A 20,670-nucleotide genomic window follows, 5' to 3' on the forward strand; every position below is an offset into this window, starting at 1 on the left:
CAATAGTCAGTCCATCTAAGAATAAGGACATAATTGAAGCATTTACGACATTCACCACACTTATTAATCACAGGTGTCCACTTACGGTAGAATTCTGCGTGCTCTCCGTCCTTGTTAGAACGTTCTCCCTCCCGGAAGTAAGGCATAACCATATCCGCTATCCGGCATGACCAGTGCCCGTCCACGAGAATGTTGCTGGACTTGAGACGGCCGTGACATTCCACGGGGGAGTGATGAAGATAGATCATACCCTAAACAGGACCATCAAGCCTTTTTATCACTGACACACATTAATGGAAGACAGGAGTATGTCAGTGTTTTCTTTAATCTGTTTCGGAAACATACAAGGGTTTTATCAATTATTTCCGGTTTTTCACCAGCATGAAAGGAGCTGCCACTGTTGACTATCAAATGCTGTAAAGAACAGTGGTCTAATGGAAGAGTACCAAGATCTGGTCTATTGACTATCTCACGTGGTGTTGAACACTCTTCTATTGTCTATCTCACGTGATCTGACACGGGTCTAATGTATTCTGAAGTATACCAAGATCTGTTCTATATGACTGTCTCACGTAGTACCGAACAATAGTGTTGTTTTATTGTCTATCTCACATGTTCTGACACTGGTCTAATGTACTCTAATCCTGCCAAGATCTGGTTCACTGACTGTCTGGCGTAGCAGTGAGCTCTGATGTCAGTTATCTATCACACACAGCATTGCCCCAGTATATTTCCTATCACATGTTGTATCAAGAACTGATACGTAATTTTCAATAAATGATCAAACATTCACACAACCGGTAACTGAGACCAAACATAAGTAACCAACAGTGAGCGTACCTTTACTATATCAGACGCAAAGGAGAACTTGAAAATCCAGTCAAGTTTGATTCGTTCATTGTGCAGGACGTCCTCGAGACTTCCTTTAGGGCAGTACATCCAAACCAGGCACAGCTTCATCGGCTCGACGCACACACCAACCAGCTGGTTTATGTTTGGGTGTTTCAAGTTTCGTATCTGTAACCAACAAACAAACTGAGTTGGATCGAACTGACAACTGTCAGATCTGTCATCTGAGACGTTTTGGTATTTATGCATTCAAACACTGAACACTCATCATCCTGAACACACCGTTACTTGGGTGTCTGTTAAAGTCCTAGGTTCGATTCCCAACCAAATGCATTAATTTTTTTGTGTTCACCGAAACGTTACTGATTCAAAACAGATTAACTGATATTGTTTCTGAAAAATATGGAAGGAATTGCAATTTATTGTGTTCCACTTCGTGTTACCGGTCTCAAATGGGTATGCGCGGTTATAATACTGTATGGGTGAAAAGGATTGCATTTCAGAGACTTCATCTTCCTGTTTGTATGAAGGGGACTGCAAGTATTACTGTTACCCCACTGAAGAACTGCTTGCTGGAATAAACTGTGCTATCTCCGAACCTCAGCCCAGCACATGACCAGTGCTAACACAGTGGTCACTTACCCTGTTTATCTCCTGAATAACGTCCTTGGTTAGAGCCACGTAAGACTTGTGGATGGACTTCAAGGCCACTATCTGACCATCATAAAGTGCTGTCCTGGAGAATATCTGACCTCCTCTGGAGTCAACAGTCGTGCCACTGTCGACCGAGGGAACCGACAGCTTGGACCCGTGCATCCCGAAAGTAGCCTGGAAATACGAATAACGTGCAAGACGTTGATACACACACGGGGGTGAGATGTAAAATGAGATTGAAAATTAAAACGGAGAGAGAGAGAAAGAGAGAGAGAGGGAGAGAGAGAGGGAGAGAGAGACGAAGGGAGACGGTGGGAGATAGAATGGCTGGTATATATTATCAATATTTATATGTGAGTTCAATTTCGTCCATTAAGTATTCTGTCTGCCTGGCTGGCTGTCTTTTTGTGCTGACTCTCCACGGTAACAACAAGTCCCATCATAACATTTCCTTTCAGGATGTAGATCGAAATATCAACCTCCCGTTGAAGCGACAAGATAATATTACCATCCTAAGTCATGCTCAAATGAAACAAAATATAGCAATGTTTGTATTCTGTCCCAATATAAATTCCACATATCCACTCACGCACAGCAGGAATGTCAAAAAGTCGGTACATGTTTAACATCAGAATTTAAAAATACCCAAACAAACGATATTTGATACGAGTGAAGGCCGATAGATATCTGGCTTTGACGTCTACTGTGGTTTAATGTAATACTGACAGTGAGTGGAACTATTTTCCCCCAACACACTTTACTTATCATGCTCCCGTGAAAGGACCGGATGCCTTGTTTAATGGTCAGCTTGTCGGATGGGATCCTCCAGTCCAGTCTCTGCAGGTCAGCCTGTGCAATCCGGCGTCTGAAGAAAGCCGACACTACCATTAACATTTATTAGGCCCTAGGTTTAGTTCACCCAAATGATGACTCATCGGGTGAGTGTGACATAAATTTTGTTATCGGCTCCATGTGAAATATCTCTTCAAGAAGCCGGATTATGCTCCTGAATATTTACAGACACATTTCCATGTGACTTCACTGATAGGAACGACGCGAAACCTAGCTCACTCACTCACTCACTCTTAACATGACCCTCTCCATCCACTCAACGCAAATAAAAGGTACACCGAGATAATGTGAAATATTTAACAATATGACCGCAAACTGCAATACTGCCTATATGTGGTGCCGTTGTGTAAGTAACGTGGACTGGACCAGAAAACAAGATGGTCAACATCATGAGCATCGTTCTACACAACAGGACGACGAAGACATGTAGCAACAAAATCTGACTTCCTCAGGGAGCATGAGTTGCCGAAGGCCAGTTCTAATCTTTAGGGGAACAAAAACTTCTGCGGGGCACAGAACGTGAGATCACGTAATGAGTGAACCTTACTTGCTGATGATGATCCCAGCAACGATGATGATGACAAGGGCACCGCAGATGCCGCCGACACTGCCCAGAATGATGGCAATAGCTGTCAACAGAGTTCGGCAAGGATCAGTTGACTTCAAATACGTAATACCTCGCTACAGTGACTAGGTAATTCTTTCAACATAAAATATATAATTTATATTGAACGTCACCCAATTCACAAGGCACACATCTGCTTTTCGAAATTCATGACGTAAGAGTGGCACACTAGACTAAACTTCGCACATAACGAACACGGTTACAACGAAGTGATGACATAACGAAATATTGCATGCTTGTACGTTATAGTCCAACTGTTTTTGTAAGAAGTATGGTGCCTTCGAGTTAATCAATTTATTTATTTTTCAGTATTTAATCATTCCCACATTAGATACATGGAAAACTAGGTAGCTATATAAGTACATATGAGTGAAAGGACAATAACGCTGGTCACATACTAAGGGAAGCCAGTATATAATTCGTTCTGACTGGTAATGTCGATGAGCAAATAGAAGCAAGCGGTAGAAGTATCCCATTCGGAAACTAACGTAACTGTCCGGAAAATGGCGTCGTACATAATTATAATGAGATGCCAAAATGCGGTTGGTATGTTGCAAATGTAATGCCAAGAATTGGGTACTACGAGCCAGAACACTTGAACACTATTTTACCTAATGGTACATTGCAAATGATCAGTTAGGTCTCAGCTGACATTATGTTCCGTTAACCTGTCCTCATGATCTCGTTGCATATTAAGCATATTTGAAACATATTTGTTTGTGTGTATGTGTGTTTGGTTTGAGGGGTTCCTTTGGCAGATCAGACAACCGACGTGTATGTACACTGGACGTAGCGGTCAGCGTGTGTGTAGAAGTGACGCTGTCCTTGACATTGCCTGGTTGTACCCGGACTAAACGTTACCTTCAACATGTTTGCTGCTATAGTCATACTTACTGTTGTCAGGGCAGTGTTCGTTCTCCCAGCCACATGCAGGTTGCCCCGAGGGTGCTTTCTTCGTTCCCCCCGGCCATACCACTGTGCTGTTAAGAACATAGAAGCCGTGGCCCCTGGTGCGAAACACACAAGGATGTCTGCCTTAGATATTTAAGGTTACACGCATATTCTCAAACCTCGATTATTTAAAGTACGTTCTTGAAGGTTTGGCTTGGCATAATTTCACTCAAGATGCCTTCTGGATGTTCAAGCATATACCCAGCACTGATTCTCACAACTGATGTGTTCTCAGACAAAGAGGCAGATTGTGGTATACACTCACCCAACATTGGTTCTGAACATTGATGTGTTTGGGTAAAGGAAAGGACTAATTTGCGGTATACGAAACAACATTGGTTCTGAACATGGATATGTTCAGGCAAAGGGCTTGATTGTGGTATGAACTCACCCTAACTGTGGTTCTGAACATTGATGTGTTCAGGCAAAGGGTCTGATTGTGGTATACACTCACACAACATTGGTACTGAACATTGATGTGTTCAGGCAAGAGATTTGACACTGTCTACACTCACCCAAGACGACTTCTGGATGTCGGTGTGTACCGGCCATTGACCAGATTGTGGAGCATATAGCCTGCAAGCCGGCTGCCGTCCGACAATATCTGTAATGTGCCGCTAATGCCTGAAAAGATCAGCGTGATATACGTGCTTTCAGTGGCTGGTATGTATTAGATTTAAGTATGAATGATAATTCAGTTTAATCGAGGTGTGTCAAGGGAACGAAAACCCCAAAATGGGGGAGGTGGAATTGCTTTATGACCATACACACAACCATGCAATTATACTATTATTAACAATCATGTGGATAAAAGTCTTCACTAAAAGCCGGACTACAGGAAGGATAGGATGTTGTGAGAGAGATTTTGAATTATTTGATGCCTCCACTTGGGCTGATACAAAAATTATCTTTTCATGCGTTGACATGCGTGTGTGCGCACATGCGCTTGTGCGTAGGTGCATTTGTAACTATAGAAGTGCTGGTACTTATTATCATGCACATACGTGGGAAAATCTGAGAGTGTATTGTTTAATATCAGTTCTTCATTTTGGTGTCTTTTCTCCAACACCTGTGGCACATTATTTCTGAATACTTTGAAGACGCAATGATTTAAGGCCTCGCTCGTTTTCCCCAACTAGTGATTATATATACATTATGTGTGCATAATATACTTTACGAAGGAGGAAAATTAGTTCATCAATGTAATATTGCCTGGATATTACATCAATTATCTCCCTCAGTGTTTCATTAGGCATATGGAACTCCGATCTATAAGCAAGAGACATTGTAAGGTCAGGGTCAGAACACGTGCCACTTAACAAACCCTGTACTCGATATATTGACTGTTAGATACCAACAAACATTCGAAGGCGTATTAATGGGGCCTTATTTTCCTATCAGCGTTGACAAATGATGGCATAGATTCAGCGGTACGTAGTTGTTGGTTTGACGGTAGTTTCCGCATCTTTCACTATTTCGACACACCCTCAAATATCGAGAAAATCATCTGAAAATGTGTCCGAATTCGATTGACGTTTCATAAACCATCGGTTCCAAGGTCATTCCAAGCTTAAGGCTGTACGTGACACCCTGAAAATGACTATAGACTATGTAAACTGCGCACTTCTATGACGACACATTATTGTTTAATATTCTCGGTCCCAAACACAATGTCAACAGTCTTATTTTCTTCTAATTTCATTAGGTGTAGTGCGGCTGTGTGAAGTAGAATGTCTTCGGGGGACTTATATCCATATTTAGGCCACATTGAAATTAAATCCAAACAAAACCAAAGCACCACTTTCAACAGCCTTATCTCGACAAGTACGTAAACCCACTGAATGTTCTCGGTATGTAAGGACAGATCAAAGAGACAAAAAACACTGAAGGGAAAAACAAAGTATGCTCCAATGTTTGAAAGTTACATTCATTAAATTTACATACCGAAACATAAGTCTCATTAACCTATTCAGACAATGACCTACTTTTCAGACGATCCGAATGTGAAAGTGTAAACTGACACCACACACAATTCTGGTTGAACTGAATTCCAGTTCCTTGTTTCATAAGAAAATGGTATTTACAAATGAATTTTAATTTTAAACTTTAATTGCACCGTCATTCTCTACTTTATGTCGAGGTTGAGGCAGCATACCTTAACTATGGAATCACAGTTTGCCCCTGTCTGATGAGGTCGTAAAACGATTTACAATCCATCTGGCTCACTGGTTAAACCTGTTATGTCTTATTTTGCACTTATTGAGCGTAGCTCTGAAACGCCTAGTGAGGTTGATGTAATATCAGTTCCGTCAGAGACCGCTAAACTTTTCTAGTGGCAGAGCCTCGTTTTGATATTTCCACGATTTCCAGGTTTCCGTTTATCAGAGCTCGCTGTACGACACAGCACGCCGTACGACGTCTTTACTAGGATTAGAAGGAGGTTATTGTTGCTATATACAACTGCGTAGGCGTATCAAATCACACTGATTAATATTTATGCATCCAGTTAAATGACATAGTCAAAAAATACTGGAATGGTTATCGCATTAAGCTGCGCAATAGGACAGAACCAAGTAAACAAGAAACGAGACTGTTCTGTAATCAATGTTTTGACATGATAAGGAGAAGTGATCATACAATAGTGATGTGTTTGATAGGATGTAGCGCTATGTTTTCGACGTGAAGCTCCTTGACTTTCGGCAACTGTTTAACTAAATAATATTGCTAATAATAATCAGTTATTCATATAGCGTCTGTTTTCCTTCCACAAACATCTCCTCTGACTCACTGCAGAAAACAACTCAAACAAAGGATATTAATTTTCATACATATATGTAGAAGTACGTTGTTACGCTAGACTTGTATTCAGATAGTCCCTGAAATTGTCTCGGATCCTCCGGAATGGACCTCAGCAATATTGAACCAGCTTCTGAGAAGATCAAGTAAAGTTCTGATAACGTTTGTTGCTCTGCGGATAAGCATATCATACCCACAAAAAACAGCATATTATATTTGGTATCAATTGTTTCTCCAGTCTATGTTTCATCCATGACGTTGTGTAGGAAATAGCTCACCTGATAGGACAACACCATACATATGATCAGCCACCGAGACGCCATCGTCGACTGCAGCGCCGTCGGCGAGGCTGCTGTTGAGAGCTGCAGCATATAGGTATATAGCGTCCGCTAGTAGAGCCAGGTGGATGCCGTGCTGTGACAAAGTGCATTGTTAATGTTATGTCACACCATCGAATAAATACAACAAAACAAGGTCAGCCGCCTAGTCCTCTCAGCCACCGAGATTTCCACTGTGGAAGTCGCGGTGGCTGGGCGGGACTTTGTGTGCTGGCGATTAGGTGCCTGACTCTGGGGATGCGGGTTCGAATCCCGGATGGAACTCAACCCAACAAAAGTACTAGAATTTGCTCTTTACTAGAAAAGTGGAATCCCAAATATGACATATGTAGCATTTGACCACTTCCTATATGGCATCGTGTAATCACCGAATAAATAGTCTTGAAGTTATCATGAGAGAATCGTGTTTGATTCGGTGGCTGCACTCAGCAATATTCCAGTTGTGTGGTTTCGGTCTGTAAATAATCGTGTCTGGACCAGACAATCCAGTGATCAACAACATGAGCACTGAGCACAAATGGGATACGATCAACCAAGTTAGTGAGTCTGACCATCTGATCCCATTAGTCACCTCTTCCGACAAGCATTGGTTACTGATTGGTTACCCGAATCTTCACGGACCCCATGGCGTATGCAGTATATGAAAAGGATGAACGCGTTTTATAACGCACGCCCTTTCTCAAAGACTGGGCTGAGAACCTCACTCAGTCACTATGCAATGAACATGGTCTTGTAAAGCTACATAATGTAACACGGTTTACCCTTGGTGTAGTAATGACAAAATATCTGCAGACATAGATTCAAACCCATGCTGCACCATAGACCACTATGCCACCCCGTAGCATCTAAGACGAGACGATACTCACTTCATAATGCCCTCCTTCAGTGCCTACTACTGTATTGCTCTCCATCTCCTGCAGGAACGATTTGAACGCCTCACTCTCTGGCTCAACGTCAATCGTTATATCGAGTAAACCTGGACAGAAAACATGATGGTACCAGCACAAAAATTGTACCAGGACAGAGTTGGTGTTGATGAGTTGTTTAATACCGCAATATTCCGCATATCTGGCGGCGGTCTGGATCAAACAATCTAGTGATCAACAGTATGCGAATCGTTCTACTCAAATGGGATACCTTGCCATGTGTCAACCATGTCAGCGAGCTTGACCTCGATCCCGTTATTCGCCTTTTACGACAAACATGGGTTGCTGACGATCAATTCTAAACCGGATCTTCACGGGTCTCAGAACTCAGAAACATGGTTGGTCTTGCATCAGATAGTTATCAGTCCCTTTTCACAACATGATCACTGCTGGGAACCCTGTCATATCGGGAAACACTCAATCCACTTCACTGCGATTCTCACAGCCTCGGTTGTTCAGTTTCAAGCCATTACGATTATGTCACGCCATTGTTGATGCAGTTGATTCTAAGCCTGCCATGTATTCTGCGTAACAAGGACCAGACGCAGCTATAGACCATTATGCAGAACCAGATATGAATTTATATCTGCTCTAAATCCGTTTAATTCAAAGACATAGCTTGAATCTTATGCACCTTCATTTCACTGAATGCTTAAAAACGTGGTTTGGAAAAAAATAGGGAAGAAACTGGCATATTCGCTTTAGTGATTCTACTGTGAATGCCCTACCCCTTCAAGGGTAGGATGAAGATAGACGATGGATCCACTACTCTTGTACAGATCACTAACTTTCGACAAACAAATGCATTTTCTTCTTTACAACCCATCTATCTCACCATAAACTTTCCGTTACTTCACAGCAAATTACGTTTTTCTCCTGTACAATCCGTACATCACACCACAATGTTTCCTTCACTACAGCACAATCATCGCACCATTACGTTTTCCTTCCCTGCAACCCAACCATCGGACCACATTATCACCAATATGGTTTTCATCCCTGTAACCCAAACATTGCCCCACAATCTCACCATTAAGGGGTTTCGTCCCTGAAACCCAACCATCACACAGCAATGTTTTCTTCCCTACAATACAATCATCTCACCATTAAGTTTTTCTTCCCTGCAACCACAATCTCAACACTAGGTTTTTTCTTCTGTTTAATCCAACCACCTCACCACCATGTTTTCTTCACAACAACCACCTCACCATTAAGTATTGTGTCTCCTACATGCATTGTCAGGTTGTCCCCCTTCTGAGCTCTGTTGGCGTAGTCGATGGCCAGAAAGGCGTACTCCCCTGTCATCAGCCCTGCCTCCTCAGCAGCCACCATCAGTCGGATCACTTCGTCTCCATAGGCACACAAGATGAAGACTACAAAGGAGAGTAGCATGTATATGACGTGACTTCTTAACTGGTGTTAACATGTTAACAGTTGATTTTAGTATTATCAAAACATGTTCAAGATAAAGTACTTGTTTTTCTTTGTTTCGTGCAAGAATGTATTGGCAGCGGGTTCTTACCCAAGACTGACTACAGGTCATACACGTCTAACCATATTATAGACAAGTATTTGAGGCTGCATGCGAATGTTTGGGCTTTTATTTCACCTTAAGATAAAGGCATGGTTGAAACTAGACTGGCGTTCAAAGCAGGGCTTAACCCAGATACTGACTGCCCTGATGGCGCCGGTGATGACCATGATCAGGATAGCGACGAGGAAAAGGACGAAGAGGGAGAGAAGAAGAAGAAAAAGGAGGAAGAGGATGACAACGATGGTAACGATTTATATCATGTTCGTCACCGTCACCATAGTGAGTGTCACTCTGCCTGCAGTGTCTCCGTGTTGTGAATGCTTTCTATGGTGGGAATAACAATAGCACTGAAGGAAGAGCTACCTCGTGTTTCCTTGGCCTCTGCTGAAAGTTTCTCGACCATGGCGTCGCTGGTATTTTCATACACGATCCAGTGCCGAACATAAAGTCCTTGTTCCAGGAGCTTAAACTGTAATATGAACATATGACTACATGACTACAAGATTGTGTTGGGTGATGTATTATAGTTGGGTATAGATTGTATTCCAGCCGTCTCAAAGCGTCTCAGCTTAATATTGAAGAACCCCAATAGGGGCATACAGGCCTCAGACACATTAATAGTGCTTCTCTCATATGAGAAGCTGACCATTGAGCGACGGAAAATAGGCTTGTAGCGCAGGTTCGAACCCGGGTTTCAAACACATTATGTTGCTAGGTGTGTCAGCAAACGGTGGGCCAGCCCTTAAGGAAAAACATCATTGACAAGCATCACTTCCGGCTTGATCAATATAAAAAACTAACACGTGGGATGATCACTGAAATACTGTTTGAAGCGGCGTGGAACCATGCCCAATCACACAATGACACGCGTAACGTCATTGCATCACAAATGACGTTGTGGGCCTAGTTTTCGGGCAAGATAATCAGAACCGATATCGATATTTTCAATTTCCGTCTGGTGCCACTCTAACTCTTTACGGTTACTGCCAGGTCTCTGAACTAACGTCCCTGATAAAGAACACGTTTACCAATACACAGTTCTCTGATACACGGGCATCGCGCCGTTTCTCTTTCATTAATGCTCCTATGCCATAATGGCTTCCGCTGCACACAAACCTTATTGTCCTGAGTGTACTCAAAAACCAAACATATATCAAGTAAAAATTAAATGGGTCATTCTATTTTTCGATTTTCATAACACCAATAATAATCTTGCAAAAGTCAGCCACGGAGTCTGGTAAAAATATCTATTGTTTATTTTGAAAGGTGAAATAGTTCTTCGTCTGGAGCGGTACAAAGATACCACGCCCGTAAGTGATCGTTCTGCTAATGATGCTGCGTCATTATCTGGTTGTCTGGAGGGTTGATCGTTTGTTCTCTGACACTGTGCTATTGACACATTGAACATGGTCAGTTTTAGTACTCCGATAATCCAAGCAAAGCCGTTTGCAGTCAGGGTGCAATTATTGACACAGTCTGGAAAAGGCATAGTAAATGACGGAACAGGATATGCTTGGCAGAGATATTACTGCTGTAAATGCTTGTAAATATCTGCCATAGTTTTCGTTATAAGCTCCATTTCCTTAAATTACACACACACATACACAGATATATATAGGATATATATATATATATATATATATATATATATATATCTGTGTATGTATGTGTGTAATTTAAGGAATATATATATATCTGTGTGTGTGTGTGGCATCTGTGTGATTTACAGGCACTGTACAGAGAAAAACAGACTATCAGTCGACATCCTTTTCGCACAATGGACTTGCTCCACTTTTATGAGACACTAAAAGTGCTTTGGTTTGGATTGGTTGGTTTGTTGCTTAACGCCACAATCAGCAATATTGCAGCTCTGTGGCGGTGGTGTGTAAATAATCCCGCATGGACTAGTGATCAACAACATGAGCATCAATTTATGCAATGTGTCAAATAAGTCAGCGAATCTGACCACCCGATCCAGTTAGTCGTCTCTTACGACAGGCATGGGTTACTCCATATCAATGCTAACCCGGATCTACACGGGTTAAAGAGTATGGAGTGTTTGTGTCTATTACAGCATTGAGGTGGCTTAAATACCCGGCACTGCACTGAATAACATACACGTGTTTGAAAAGTAAATGCACCTGAGTGTGACCTATTGTTGAAAAACTTTCATGTTTCTTAAACAATCCCAAACGTCGACCCATACAGACACGATGCCGACAGACTTCGAAACACGATCAGGCCGATTCGTTATTCGAACCATCACACGGCGAATATCGACAATTTGACGATTGCGCTGTCTTTAACACCCTGTGTGGGCTTTTAAGTGAGTGAGTGAGTTAATATTTATCGTCACATCGGCAATATTGCAGCCATATCGTGCCGAGAACAAGTAATAATGACATTGTAGATCAAGAATATAAGAAACTAAAACCCTGTTGGCGGAGAACCATAAAACCACTAGTATATCACAGATATTCATTTAAGACTGGTAATTAAATCTAAAACAGTTTAACTATAGAGGACAATACAATAGGTGGGCATATAACGCTGGGTCTGTTGTTGTATTGTTATACAGCAGTCAAATGACCTGTATGCACCCATAAACAATCAAGTGGCGTGCAGACTGATATGGGCCATTAAGTACTATCAATATATTTTCAATAAAATTCGGAATTCATATGCATAGCTCTACTAATATTTTCGGTTATATCTTAAATATCTTGAAAATTGTATCCTAAGTCATCGTTTGTAGCGGAAAACATAACACGCTGTGTCTACCTCTCCTAAAATGGCGCTTAGATACCGCTGACAGAATATTTCTTCTGACTTTTACTTTTAAAATACAATTCAAATGAAAACTTTCCAGAATCAAAATAAACTCGCATAGTGCACAACTGTGAATGTGAATGTTAGACACCCTATCTCTGAAAATGAATAAATTTTCATTTTAATTTAGAGCAAACTTACAACATATGACACAGATAATTCTTTGGCATGTTCAGTTTTTGACCCACTTTCCTTCTTTCACAAGATACCTTATTGGGCTTAATTACGTTTATCGATATTTCGTTCACTTTGCAATCCCACAAAAATAAAACTTAATTGACTTTTCCGCCTCAGTTAATTACAGGTCTGGTTATTTCCTCCAACAAGGACATTTGCCGAAATATATTTCCTTTTCAGTTGCATGCAGTCGAGGCATATTTCGATGACTCCTCTCTGCGCGATACACATTCCTCACTCGTGAGGAATGCATCAGCTCTCAGTGACAGTACTCGATCTCCATATTGAAGAATGGCAGTCATATCAGTGACATTGAGCAACTGACAACAGAGTGGACAGCAAAAAGGGGATATGCCTGGATTGTTATGTGTAAAACTTCTGATGAAATCTAGCTATTTTCTGTATAACATTTAAGTGCTTATAACCCCATGATATGATAACCAGTATGGCGGTACAAAGAGAGTCAACAGCTGATTTCTCAACATAAAAGCGTGAAGTCCATTTCTGGTGTATTCCGCCGTCATATTGCTGGATTGTCTCTAAAAGAGGTAAAACTAAACTCCCTCACTCAAGCTGAGAGATCACTGTAGGTTCCTCACAATCGTTCCGATGCCAAATATCACTGACTCTATCTAAATGACTGGCAACAGTGACCATTAGTTTTGGATATACAAAACGGACATCACGCTATCTACTCAATATTAGTTCTTTATCACGCGGACCCATACAAGAAAGGTTGAACTCAATGAAACATTGCTGAACAGACACTATATACCATTCAGACATTCAAAATAAGTTGGCAATACTCCATTGTGCAAGCATACCACTAGACAACGCCAATGCATATGAGGAAATGTAATACATATCCACACAGATGAAACTTTTCCAAAGCTGTGGAATAAATTGTCATATTGTCCCTTCATTTCTCTTCATCATCTGTTTCCAGCTGCTTGGCTTCATCATGTGCATTTTATCAATCGTGTACATCCAATATCCGCTGCTTTTTTAATGGCATGTATGCGTGTGCTTGTTCGTATGTGCGTGCATGCGTGCGTGTGAGAGATTGGATAGCTCCCATGTCCACTTGTTTGAGTTGAGTTTCGCAACCTCAAACGCACCCCTCCCCTTCCCCCAGTCCCCCTCACGCATTTAATAGACACATGTCGAAACCACGACATACAAAGTGGCTCTGCCTGTCAGGTTTAAACAAGAACTCTTCCATCAGGAACATAAATTGTCTCCAAGAGGAAATTAAAGGATGTTCATGAAATAACATCAAGGGGATGCACGCTATATTCTCCTTTGGCATGCTAACAAGCAATGTATATTTGTATTGAAGCCGAGAGGACGATCATCTAAAAACCATTTATAATATTTTTCAGTATTGATTTATTTGATGGGAACTTCTAAATGTTGGTGTTGAAGTGCTAAGTGCATAATGTTCTCAATAAGTTTCTAAAGCTCCTTCATCAATGCTGAAATGAATGACAAGACATATGCAAGGCAATGTCTGAAACCAGTGTCCTGTTTAACTTAAGGTGAAAAAATACATCATTTATATTGTGCTAACCGTAAAGTTCTTGTTAAAGTTTTTTTTCGAAAGAATCTGTTGTCCCCTTGACCCAGTAGGTCACAGTTGCTCTATTTGGAACAGATGGTCGGTGTTCGAGCCTCGCTTTAGACTTGATTATGGTGAGTTGGCAGCACCATTGCCAAAAACCTGAATCAATTCGGGATTTCCTCAAGCGTTCAGGTGACATGCCCTAATGTAACCATGACTTAATCGTCTGTGGTAGAGTTGTTTCCCCTGATAGGGTTCGACTCACGGTCCAATTGTGTTCTAGGTCTGTCCCATATTCGTGCATTTTGTCCAAAGTTGTATCTGTTTCAAATCAGCATTCCTACGGGAGTTTCCCCCGTATTAAACATACACGGCTTTACAAGACAAAAATAATGGTCAAAGCTGCAGTCGCACACTATTCAATTGCGTTCAACGATTTATCAATGTTATGACGATACCTACATCAGAATCTAATTAAGAGCTTTTCTCTGCTACCTACATCAGAATATATATAAGACTTAGTTTTACATACAAATCTATATGCAAACCATCCAAACACACACTGTATTTAATATATTGTCAGAACATCAGTTGTTTCGATAAAGGGAATATGTATTTACCTTAATCAAGGTATACATGTATACACATTATGTGTGTGTTAGGTTTAAACCTGAACACGAAATACCTCTTAATACAAATCTGTATGGATGAAGCACAACACCGCCGCTGTTGAGATCAATGTACAGAACAATGGCTACATCAAGAGACTGCACCTCTATTTTTTTGCTTTAGATACAGAGACGCACGTTACTAAGTGCACGTGGACTGAACGTAAATTAAGCGTGAAGTACGTACCATCTTCCCTTCCTTCTGATAACGCGAAAGTCAATGACTGATATGTGTCTGAATCGGGGTCACTGGTCTGAATATGAACAGATATATTGCCATGAGTTGATGAGCCTACTCAAAAGTTACCGTCAATCATATGCACTGTGTGGAAGCTGCCGTGAATGTGGAATAAAGTTTCGCCAAGCCTTGCTTGTGTCTCGAGGCGCGTGGTCAGACTCTTTGACTTGGGTGCTCCATGTCATCATGTCGTCGATTGCTACTCAGGGTGGCACTAAATAAATTAGCGACCAAAAGAAACGCCACCAAAATATGAACGACTCTAAATTGTCACAATAACTGACATATGTCAGTCTGTTTGAAAATAGCGAAAACCACGTCTCGAGCACATGTCTATTCCCAGTTAACACTTGCAATTGCTTCATATTTCGTGGAGACAGAATCGTATTTACACGCATAAAGTGGAAATTGTGCACAACATTAACCTTATCAAATTAGCGTATAACAGCTAACCAGGTTTATTATCTTACATCATGTTATAGAGTGAAAACCAGGAATACGCCTCGTTCAACAGCAGACCAGAGAGTGAGAACAATCGGTATGTTACAGATGGAACAGACACAAGACCATGTGGCTAGGACCATATGGCTAGGATCATGTGGCTAGGATCATGTGGCTGGGACCATGGGATGATGCAAATCTACTATCGGAAGACTTGTCACACGTCTACGACAGATTGGCAGTACTGCAGACAGGCCAGAAAGTGGTAGACTGAAGGTCACTACCCAAAACGAAGACCGGTATTTACGGCTGTTACACTTGACGAACTGACACGTCACTGTGACATCAACCACCAACAGTACTGGACATCCAGTCAGAAGACAGAGTGTGACCAGACGACTCCTCATTTATGATCTCTGTGGCAATCGACGTGCCAAAACCGACTGTGCCACATTGGCAGCTGTGAAATTGGCGAAGAGTGAACTTTGGTGACGAAAGTAAGTTCTAGCTCTTCATGATCTATCCCCAACTGAGCACCTTTGGGAACTGCTGGGTCTTTGTATTCGGAAACGCCAAAACCGGCCATTGACGAAGAATGATTTGGCAGCTGTCCTGAATGGACATGGCTTCGGATTCCTATTCAAGACGTCCGAAGACACACCTACTTAGTTCGACGCCGGGTTGGGGCCTGCATCACTGTTAGGAGTGGTCACAGTCAACAATATGTGCTGCCCAGACAGTTCTAAAAGCTCCCAGTCAATTCTGCATTGGTGATCGAATACTGGATAATGCACCCCAATGTCATTCATGTGATATTAGATCACCATCAGCGTCGTTGTTTTTCTTCTTGTTATCCATTAATGAGTGTTGCTCAATGAGTGTTTTTTTTCACAGAAAACGTTTAATGTTACCATATTTTGCTTATATTTTTGGACCAGAAAAATATTTCGTGGCGTTTCTTTTGGACGTTAGTTTATTTACACACTGCACACTGTTATACCTCTCGAATATTCTAGTCAAGAAACAAAACAAACAAACAAACAAAATGGTTGTGAGTGTAACTATTAGCCGCTTTTAAAGTAGTCTAGCGGTTAAAGAACGAATAAATGTTTGGGTTGTTTGATCCAATATACATGCTGAAATTTTATGGCAAGATTATTGATTGCGGCGAAATATGAGAGTTCCACAAAGTAATGAAATGGGTCTTTGAATAGTAACATTTAAACATTATTTCAACTACAGGAATCCTATGGTCGTCGAGGGCGATGGGATTGCCTAGCGGTTGAAACATTCGCTCGTCACGCCGAAGACGTGCAACGTGAAAGCCCATATCTGATATCACACGCCATGATATAGCTGGAATATTGTTAAACGCGACGTAAAACTACACTCACTCCAACCATCTCAAGAATCGACATAAACAGGTACAAGCTTCGAAAGTGACAACCCTCGGTTTACGTTAAATAATCCTGCTTTTCATACAAAAGATTCTTATGATCAATATAACACTTTTAATAACGTCAGTCGCGTGTGTTGCGTACAAAGGGTCGCAATATACTGGCAATACTAAAAAAAGCATCATTATTTTCATCTCATCGTGCCACCGTATAAATACAACTGACACTAAACTGAATTATTCCTTCAAGATAGATTCATACTCGATTTAATGGAAAAAGGTATTCTATGAGCTGGGAGTGTTTCTTGCGCCTGAAACCTCACACACCATGAATATATTAATGATCTATTCAGAACACATCCTAGACAAAGGGAAGCACTGGCGGATGATAACCTAATAACCATGTGAGGTCATTCTAACAATAACCTGCTTAAAAGGTGTTTTTATTCAATGAGGTAAACAGTAGAAAACGTGGAGGAATTCACCGTGCGAGTAGTCACTGTGCACAGTGATCAAATAGTACCTACTGTTTTTGTGCCAATCTTGTTTAAAGAAACGCACCTGGAAAACCCAAACTGTACTGTTGACAACAAACAAGATTTTATTAATTACGCTGATATTGCCCCGATGTATTTGCCATACTTCATATCTGATATCTTATTTACTGGACTATTATGTCGAATCCATAATGCTATCAATTATTACAGAAATATGATTTACAAAATAATCCATAATGCTATCAATTATTACAGAAATATGATTTACAAAATAATCCATAATGTAGATCGGGTTTAATGTTAGATAAACATGTCAATGTGGATCGGGTTTAATGTTAGATAAACATGTCAATGTGGATGCTTGGAGAGAACCAGAATACAGGCCACTGCAATCGATACATAAAGTTCGACCCATATATACACTATACTGTATGCATACTGATGATCCGGTATGGAGAAATGCTATCGTAATGCAAGTGTTGATTAACTGTGTCACGATTCATCGATACGCATCGATACATTAAAACAATGAATCGATACAATTCTCACATTGTTATATATTCCTATACACTTCTGCAAATGGGCCACGATACATCGATATTTAAGTTTGAATAATGCCTATATTAGTAAAGAAAACAGATTTTCTTTTGTTTGATGAAACTATTTGCGTACATATTTCCCTTCATATGTAAACGTTTTCTCTGAAAACTGTGTCAGACATAGCGCCCCCATGTTGTTAATATTCACACAGTTCTTGTATAAACCTAATTATATCGTCTCCGATGGGCTACAATTAAAGAGTTTAATATTGTGACACGTATTGTATCGTTGCCATTATATCGGGATACGTATTGTATCGTCGCCATTATATCGTGATACGTATTGTATCGTCGCCATTATAGCGTGATACGTGTTGTATCGTCGCCATTATATCGTGATACGTATTGTATCGTCACCATTATAGCGTGATGCGTGTTGTATCGTCACCATTATATCGTGATGCGTATTGTATCGTTGCCATTATAGCGTGATGCGTATTGTATCGTCACCATTATATGGTGATACGTATTGTATCGTCACCATTATATCGTGATGCGTATTGTATCGTCACCATTATATCGGGATCCGTATTGTATCGCAGCATCAGTGCATAATACTTTGGCAATATATCGCCTTGACCAAAATTTCAGAGTCGTGATGTATTGTGTCACAGGTCGAATGGCAATACCGGCACTAATGCTGATCCGACACTTGTCACATGGACGGTGGTCGACGAAATGTATGTTAGTCACATACTAGTGACGAAAATAAACACCCAACCAGCCTCACCCTTGATTCACTATTTTCCCATATGTTATACTCACAGCGTCCCTTTCTCAGAAGGTTGCTCTCTGTCACAAATGCACTGTTCATTACAGAACTTTTAATTATGAATCATCGAAAATAAATATGCATACACATGATCAGACAAAGAGAAAAAGGCATTGGTTTTGTCTGTGTATATTTGAATACTGATATGATATTAGGCACGTGTTGCCCATGTGTGTAAATGTAACTAGAGTGTCTGTGCCACCTGCCCTAATGCAGTGGCAGTCCAGTAATGGTCCAGGCTTCAGCTCAATGAACTCGCTGTCTTTACTGGTGGGAATGCAACGTGTGCGTTCTCACAGTTAGCTCGAATAACGCAGGGTGCAGTATTGCGTGCATTGAGGATTAAGTGCACACGTGTGATCACCTTCTACCGAACAAGAATATCAGCCTGAATCAGTGTTGATTAACTGAATAGTGTAAGTACGTGTCAAGGTGATCCCAATTAACGCATGTTGTGACCTTTGTCTTCACCACACACTGTCTCGTTTGTGTTGCGTGGTCGGTCGCAAAGACAGTAAGCAGTGGAAGACGGAATCTGAAATATTTTAAGAAAAGAAATGGTGCGTTCTAAGTATTATTTAATAATAAAATGAATTGTCAAACGAGTCATTGGCTTAAATTAATGAGAGGTTACAACGTAATCGAGAGGAAAAGTGTACAATAATAACAAAAAATATAATATCGTGGTAAGTGTAGGTTCATGTCGTTTCAATGCCTGATGTATTTTCATGCAGGCTATGTTATGTTTAGTTTGCAGCATTTACTGCAAGTTCAAACTAATGCAGTGTAACACCTGAAATAGGTAGAACGTCATCGTGGTCGAGTGGATGGGATAACGGTAGGTTGATGGTTCGATTCTAGCGTCATCATAACAAACGTTAAAATGCCACCCTTGTCACGATGATTGTCACCTCTGAACAAATGGTGAGTGTGGCTTTCGTCGCTTTAAGCAATATTCTAGCAATATCTCAGCGAGGAACACCAGAAATGGGCTTCATACATTGTACCCATTTGGGGAATCGAACCCAGGTCTTAAGCGTGACGAGAGGACGCTTTAACCATTAGGCTACCTACATGTCCCTTCTGAACCAAGGTATAAACCAAAAACAAGTCAGCTCGGAGTCTGTATTCTGCTTATGGCGATGTGGCTATGTCAAACTATATATGGTATCTCAATGGGATAGGAAAATAAACCCAGCTCGACCTATGAGGAAAATCGTAACAGGGTAATAATCGTAAACGCTACATTACCCCAATTTCACATCTCTCCATTCCGTAGTCATTTCATCTGTTCTAGAACAGTATTTGTTGTATGTTCACAGTTATAGTCCAACTGGTCGTTGTAGATCCGTAAATATGTGTGTAATGATCGGTGTATGTTCATAAAATTGTGGTGCAATGTTCTTTGTATTTGCACAGTGAGTTCGTGCCATTGTAGTTTCATTGGTAAGTAGGCTTATGAAACTATAGTGCTACTTACACCGTGGGTCCAGGCTACTAAAGTACACACTTGCAGTTTATTCATACTATTTCATTGATAGGCTGGTTGTATATTTATTCAGCAGTACTTGCAGTGTCCGTCAGGGATGTGTACTTAGTCCCTTTTCGTTTATTTAGACTGAACAGACATCTTCACCAAGGTTTCTACTATCATTTGCAGACATTATTCATATTTCAGTTAGTACTGGAGGGTTACAAAAGACCATGAACGTATTAGAAAGTGTCTGTATAGAGTATGGGGAGGATATTAACTGAATATACCTAAGGCAATGTTCTTTAAGAGTGATGGGATATTTAGGCGTCACGTTTTTGTGTCGATTATTTTGGCCTACACATTTTCTAATAGTGTACTGTAAGGGGAAAACCCAATACGTTTGGGCCGTTAGTCTACACTAACGGAGTAATGACTGAATTGTAATTCAGTAATGACGAAATCTGGCGCAATCGCCGTCCTTTAACAAAGACGG

At 40.8% G+C, this 20,670-nt stretch overlaps 1 pseudogene; it reads right to left on the reverse strand.

The window, feature by feature from the left end:
* Positions 1 to 20,670, reverse strand: part of LOC137298187 (atrial natriuretic peptide receptor 1-like) — a 50,442-nt pseudogene that overhangs the window by 18,827 nt on the left and 10,945 nt on the right.

The sequence above is a fragment of the Haliotis asinina genome, chromosome 10, assembly GCF_037392515.1.
Source record: "Haliotis asinina isolate JCU_RB_2024 chromosome 10, JCU_Hal_asi_v2, whole genome shotgun sequence".
Lineage (NCBI taxonomy): Eukaryota > Metazoa > Mollusca > Gastropoda > Lepetellida > Haliotidae > Haliotis > Haliotis asinina.